Source organism: Microtus ochrogaster, chromosome 4 (assembly GCF_000317375.1).
Source record: "Microtus ochrogaster isolate Prairie Vole_2 chromosome 4, MicOch1.0, whole genome shotgun sequence".
Classification (NCBI taxonomy): Eukaryota; Metazoa; Chordata; class Mammalia; order Rodentia; family Cricetidae; genus Microtus; species Microtus ochrogaster.
Window position 1 is genome coordinate 73,045,765 of NC_022011.1, and position 7,498 is coordinate 73,053,262.

At 42.7% G+C, this 7,498-nt stretch overlaps 1 protein-coding gene across 1 annotated transcript in view; it reads left to right on the forward strand.

Moving 5' to 3' along the window:
* Positions 1 to 393: 393 nt before the first annotated feature.
* Psmd14 (proteasome 26S subunit, non-ATPase 14) overlaps positions 394 to 7,498 on the forward strand; it is an 87,103-nt gene continuing 79,998 nt past the window's right edge. The window contains exon 1 of the mRNA XM_005346459.3: positions 394 to 556. The gene's annotated coding sequence lies outside the window, so the exon portion shown is untranslated. The remainder of the gene's footprint in view (positions 557 to 7,498) is intronic.

The following is a 7,498-nucleotide window of genomic DNA, read 5'->3' on the forward strand; positions in this document are numbered from 1 at the left end:
CAATTTCCTGGAGATCTCTAATCCTTTTTAGGCAGTGAAGGCAAGAAGGGGTAGACTGAGACACGGAATCGGCCTGTTTATCGCAGCCTTGGCTTCTCGAAAGTGACCACTGTAAGTTTAATTCAAGATTTTACTTTTTGAGGAGGGCCGCGATGGCGAAGGGCAGAGCCAAGGAGACAATAGCAAAGCCCCTTAAAGCAAAAGCCACCAAAGTTTCCAAACCCGGGAGAGAGAGGGGTGAAGTCAGCTTGGCGCCCTGAGAAAAACAGGAGGGAGGAACGGCCCGCCCGACTTCCGCCTCCCGGGGCCTGGGCGAGCGGCGGCCCGCGCGTGCGCCGTGCGCCCTCCTCCCCCAGCTCGCTCCTCTCCCCGGCGGTTTCCAATTGGCGGTGCGGGAAAGGAAGCCGAAGGGGAGCCGGGAACCCGGAAGTACTTGTCGGCAGAGGCCTGGGCGACTCTTTTGAATGGAATCGGGCTGATTCATCGCCGGTTCTCGGAGCCAGGTCCTTGTTGAGTGTGAGGCGCTGCTCTCGTCGCCGGGTTGCCGCAAAGCCAGGTAGGGTGCAGACCGCGACCTCCCAGCTGGCTGCCTCAGCCGAACCCCGAGGCGGGCCCGGGAAGATCCGGGAGCCAGCCGCGCTAGGCCGCCGCAAGCCCCGGGCTTTCCTGAGTCACGTTGCCCGGCCAGGTTGCCCATGGAGTCCGGGGCCTGATGGGAAGCACCGGCCCCTTGGTCTTCTCTTCCTGTATCTCCGGCTCTCTGGCAGAGTCCGGTTTGGATGTCACCTCCTTGCAAACATTTCTGCGTCCCTCTAGCTTGAGCTTTTTCCCCATCAAGTAGCAGAACCCTGTTTATGGCCTGTTTGTGTTCGTCTTCAGCCCTCCCGTGTTGAAAAACTTGTATACAGTCTGAGGAAGCAAAGGAGAGAGGGTGGGCTGAGCTAGTTTCAAGAGTGCATGTTTTCTTCAGCGTTTGTACTTTAGGTTTAAAAACTTTCAGAGAGGCGTTGCTTTTAATCCTGAATGTTTTTAAAATAAAGTTTGGTTATTCCTGCTGTGCCATTGCTTGCAGTATTTGCTCCATTTGGGTGCTGGTCTGTGGGTTGGTTACAATTCTTTTTTTGAGTAAAGTAGAAACCAACTACCGCTGCTGTGGCTTACTGAAACTCTGTTTTTCTGTGAATCGAGCTCATTGTCAAAAGAATAAGGTCAACATTTCAAAAGTCTTAGGAAATTTTGTGATCGTTTGTTTACTTATTAATTTATGTGGAGACAAAGTCTCTATATTTCTGTTTGATCTAGAACTAATTATGTACACCATGCTGGCTGGCCTCAGTTTCCCAAATGCTGCAATTACAGGCTTGTAATCCCTCTCACCTCAGCACAGAGTGAAAAATGATTGGAACTGAAATGACAACCAAGTGCCATTTCATGGTGAACAGTTTTAATCCCAGCCCTCTGGAAGCAGAGGCAAGTTTATCTTTTTGAGTTCAAGGCCAGTCTGGACAAACTGAGTTCCTGGTCATCAGGGCTGGCTGGATACACAGTGAGGCCCTGTCTCACTACAAAAAAAAAAAATAATAAAAATAAAAAAACCAAACATTAATAAACATTTGCCATAAAAGGCTTTAAAATTAGCAAAGAAATACAGTTCTAGTGTGATCACCCCCAGCGCTTGGAGGAAAAGGTGGGGGAATGGCCGAAGTTTGGGGCATCCTTGTTTGTGTAAACTGGTTACAGGCAGTCCAGGATAAAGGGAAAGACCTTGTTCTGTAACTTCAGATAAAAGCATATGTGGTGGGTTTTTTTTTTTTTTTTTTTTTGTGGTGGTGTTTTGTTGTTGTTTGTTTTTGAGATGTTTGTTTTTGATCTCCCCACACAACACAGGCTAACCTCTAACGGCTGTAATCCCCTGCCTCAGCCTCCCCGTTGCTAACATTTTAGGACTGTGCCTCAACACCGAGCCCTTGTACTGCTGCAAGCACAGTGTAAGTAAAGCAACAAGACAAGCGCCTCCCTATGTTGAAAACAGAAGGTGCACTAGAGTGTCGGGGAGGATAACTACTAAGGGTGGCCTTGCCTGTTAGCTCACAAAGTGGTTCATTTTTAATGTTTGAATTGTACAATTTGGTGCCTAGAGAGATAGCTCAGTGTTAAGAATATACAGCAGCGCACACATTAATCCCAGCGCTCAGGAGGAAGCAGAGGCAGGCAGATCTCTGAGTTAGAGGCCAGACTGGTCTACAGAACGAGTTCTAAGACAATCAAGGCTACACAGAGAAACCTTGCCTCAACAAAACAAAACAACCCCCCAAAAAGATCACTTACTACAATTGCAGAGGACCCAGGTTCTGTTCCCAGCACCATATCCAGTGGCTCACAGCAGATTGTAACTCTAGCTCTGCAGGTGTCTCCAGGCATCTGCTGTACAGATGAACAGATACCCACCCACCTACACGGACGGAATTAAAAATAATACAAATAAATTATGTGGCTTAAACAAAGTGCACAGGTCGTGTATGTACAGATATTAAGGTGTACAGTGGTTCATAATTAACTATAGGTATAATTGGTTGAAAACTGAAAGTTGTCTTGAATTTGTCTAAAATAAAATTAAATCTTGTCAAAAGAAGAAATTTTGAAGTCATGATCTTTTATTTTAGTCTCGCCTGTTGGATTTGTGACGTCCATCCCAGCCTCACCTCCTGAGATCTTTGGTAATAATGCATTGCTATTCTAGTTAAAAAGCTGGATTTTGACCACAGTGACTGGATTCATCGTCTTTTTAGACTTGCCATATAAACCTTACATTAGTATAGTACATAGATTCAGAATCACTCTTTTGAAAGTCAGTAAGAAGCAGCAGTTGTGCCATTTTTGGTTTTCATATTCCAGCAGTGTTTTGATATTCAGGGCCTGCCTGGGAACGCCATGCCTGCGTAATGAGGTACGCAGGCCATGTCTGCTTGTGATACCTTGTTATCCTCATCTGTCAGGTGAAAGCATTGGGTTGAATGATCTTTATCAGTTTTAAGAGAGCTGTAGCAGTGAAAGCATTTATTGGGTTCCCAGGATATTCCTTCCAGGCTCTGTTTTAGACACTTTTGCTCTATTGTGACAGCAGACTTGGCAAGGTTACATATTTTGTAGATGAACTTTAGTGTCTAATTCTAGAAGAAAGTAACTTGTTCTACATAATATAGCAGGTAGATGGTGAGATCTGGATTCAGATGTAAGTTGATTGGTTCTAGAGCCGTTCTTAACTCTGTATTTTCCTATTGCATATTTAAATTTTGAGTGCACAAGGTAGTACTTTGCAAATGTTTTGTTTAAATGTTTTAATTAGTGACATTGCAGTAGATAGCTATATTTCTTCTAAGACTAAATTCTTAGTCTTCTCAGTGGGGACTCGAGTGGAATCTTGTTTTCTAACTTTTAAAATGTTCGTTCTCTGAAAGAAAGAGAAAGAGACAGACAGATAGGGCTGGAGGAGGGGAGAACGAATCTGGACAGCCTGCAGCATTCAGTCCACTGACTGCCAAGAATCCCACGACTGTAGACGATGTGGGTTTGGTGCTCAGACTAATCATCAGGCTAGGCAGCAAGCTCTTTCCTGTACAGCCACCTTGCTGGTGGCTCCCAATCTTCCTTTAAAGTTTGTAGTTCCAATGAGTACTCAGTAGGTAGGATTGCTGCAGGTGTGCCACCAGCTTGGTCTGTAGCAAGGTTCAGACCAGCCAGGGCCACATGTTGAGACCCTGAATTGAAAATCAAAAGGTGGAAAAATTCTATTTAAAGAATTAAATTTAATTTTTACTCTTTCTGATTCTGATTCTACTGGAACAAAGTAAGGAAGAAGTTCCTACTTCCACAGATTGGAGAATAGAGAATTGAAGCTGTAGAAATCTAGTGAAATCACAGATCTGAAGTAGTTCGAAAGGATTTACTATTAGTTTGAGAATGTTTGTTTACAGGGAAATGGGAAGTGAAGCAGTGAGGTAGGAGATGACGATAAGCCTGAATGATGAAACACTGTGATTTTGTATGAAGGATATGTGTTTTTTGGTATGTTAGGATCTCTAGGAAAAGTTAGAAAGGTTGAAAACTCAAAATTAATGCAGCTGTGAAGGTCCTGCTTTTTAGATAGTCGTTTCATACAGAAGCTGTAAGAACTTGAGAACTGATTTAAAGTTAACATGTACATGCTCTAAAATTACTGCATTTTAGTCCTGACACTGCCCCGAGAGCTTAAGTGGTGAGTCACATTTCAAGTAGATGCTTGTTTTCCTACAAGGAAACTAGATCCTACAAGGGTACTAGATGTCACTGTGCGTATGTGTGTTATACATGTATGCGAAACACTTCATGTTGTGGTAATAAACGTGTTAAGCAAAGTTATCATTACAGCACTTGTTCTTGCACAGGAGTCAGGTTTGGCCCCCAGCTCCCACATGGCGGCTCACAGCCATTTGTAACTCTAGCTCTAGGGGATCTGGGGCACCAGGCATTTATGTGGTGCACATACATGCGTTCAGGCAAAACACTCACACACATAAAAATAAAGTAAATTGAAGAAAATATCAAAGTGAGTCTCTTATGAGTGGGCTCTTAAATCCTCAGTTTTTTGACATGTGTAAACTTAGTTTAGATCTATAAACCTTTTACATTGCTTCTATTTCTAAGAATTGAAGGTGTTTTCTTTTAGCCAGCTGTGGTGGCGGCTCACACCTTTAATCCCAGCACTTGGGAGGTAGGTACTGGTGGATCTCTGTCAGTTCGAGACCAGCCCAGTCTTCAGTGTGAGTTCAAGGACTGTTGGGGCTACACAGAGAAACCCCGTCTCCAAAAACAAAACAAAACAAAAGAATTCTTTTTTTATGTTATGGTGCACAGCTTATCTTTTGAACCTCTTTGCTGAATTCTGAAAATTATGTTCCTGTCTCCCATGTGATGAATTCATTTCTGAGACATACTTGGTGTTCTGAGGTCCAGTAAGTGGCTTCAGAGTGAGAAAGAAGCTGCTCTAGGATGGTGAGTGCTGATGCTAAAGCCATTTTGTGTAGCAGGTAGAATCCCTAGTTTATTACATGCCTACGATCGTGTTGAATGTGTTTCTGTGTGCACTAACTTCTTCTAAATGGCTCTGAGAACCAGATGTTCTCTTTTTGTGGATGAGGACTTTGCAGAGGAGGGACGCACTGCTAATGAGTAGTAGAGCCAGTTTGCGTTTCTGCTGCAGGATGATAGCACATAACCCCATATACTAAGAAAGGTAGTCATCGTTTTTCTCATCCTGTGGACTGTTTTATTTCTTGCACTTTTAGATCATCTTGGTAATAACTTAAAGATAGAAAATAAAGGGATGGCGAAAATTATATTCGAGATGTTAATAAGGTGTGATTTAGTGGATATAAGTGATTATTCTGTATTTTTCTGATTTTGAAAGTATAGGTAGCTCAAATGGGCATCATCCTTTGAATGTACCTAGCCTGTCTGTCTCTGTGAAGATTAGTTTGATAGGAGCTAGGTATAGTTCAGTCATAGAATGCTTGGAAGAAGCTCTAGGTTCAATCCTCAGGGCTGCCAAAAATCCCAAAGTGTAAGTACACGTTTAGTAGGACTGTGAGTGTGACATAGTAAAATTGTGATTTAACTGTTTTTGATGTGTAGTTCTGCAGTATTTAGTTTATTCTCTTTGTTGAATCACTGTATCACTACCTCCCATTTCCAGAGCTTTTTAATTTTTCCATTTGTAATACTTCTAAAAACATTGACAGCTCATGATTTTGTTGAATGGAGGAGAGCCATCATATTTGCCTCAATTGTAAAACATTTTATTTTTAGATTTATAAATACCAATTAGAATTGACAAATGGAATTACATGAAATTAAAAGGCTTCTGTACAGAAAAAAAAAAAACTTACCAGCAGAGTGAACAGACAGCCTGCAGAATGGGAGAAAATCTTTGCCAGATATATTTCTGACAGGGGGTTAATATCTAGAATATATAAAGAACCACAAAAATTAAACTCCAAAACTTTAACACCCCCCACCCCATATCCACAAACATTGTATACACACAAAATAAATCTTTGTGAAGTAAACAGCAGCCAGTCAGTAATGAGTTGAACAGAGTTCCTCAAAGAAGAAACACAAATGAGCAGTAGCTATTTTAAAAGATTTTCAGCATTTTAGCCATCAGGGAAACAACGAAGTAAAACTACTCTAAAATCCCATCTCATCTCAGGCTGAATGACTATTAGAACCATAGAATCCCTGATGAATGCGGGAGAGGAAGCTCTGCTGACAGTAGCAGGGAAATGGAACTGGTCTCACTGTCCACCAGCACGTGAACGGACCATGGAAAGGTGGCCTGTACAGTAGAATTTTATTAAATTGTAAAGAAAAATGAAATTGTGAAATTTGTGTGAAAATGAATGAAACTGGAAATTAGGACATTAAATAAGGTCATTCACCCAGGTTCATAAAGACAAATACCACACGTTCTGTCTCATATGTTGATCCTAGTCTAATTTTTATAAATGTGTATTTATGGGAGATTGGATAAAGATCAGGAAGGTAGATGGAGTCTATCTGATGGGGGAAATGGAGCTTTAAGAAAGGACGGGGGAAGGTGGGAAGGGAGTGCTGGGACAGGAATGCTGTCCGCGGGGAGGGGCTGGAGACCGGAAAGGTGTGATGGGACCGGTGGGGGAACCAGCAAAGTCAAGCATGATGGAAATGCTTATGTTTCAGTTTTCTTGATTTCCTCTAATAGACTTACTGTATTTTTCATATAAGTGGAATCACATGATGTCCCTATTGCTGTTATAATCCCCTTCCTCCGTTAAAAAAATTTAGGGGAGAAAGGAATTATTTTTAACTTTCAAATTCAGATTGTAGTCCATCATCACTTCGGAGAAGTCAGGGTTGGAGTTTGAAGGACTTAGTCCCTTGACATCAACAGTTTGTAACAGAAATGAGTGTGTACCTAGTACTCAGCTAGCTTTCTCTATTCTTGCCCAGTCTAGGACCCCAAACCAGAGAATGGTATTGCCCGGTTTCTGGCTATGTTTTTTTCCATATAAATTAAGGCAATTAAGACAGTCTAAACAGTCCCCCCATATGTGCCCTTAGGCCAACCTGATCTAGATAATCTTTTATTGAGACTCTTCTCAGCTCAGAGCCATTCTAGGCTATGTCAGCCTGGAAGTTAAAACCATTACTCATGCTAGGCCTGGTTCCCTCTCTTCCTTTTCTCCTCTCTCCCTCCCTCCCTCCCTCCCTCCCTCCCCTCCTTCCTCTCCCCCTTCATTCCTTTCTTCTTGTGCTAGGGATTGAGCGCAGCTTTTACACCAATCAAGCACTCAGTGGCTGGGCTTGTTGTAGGAGCTGCGGTCTGCGTTCCTGCCTCCCCAGCTCCTGGTCGCCTGGCTAGCTTATGCCCCGAAATAACAACACACAAACTGTATTCTTTTAAACACTGCTTGGCCCATTA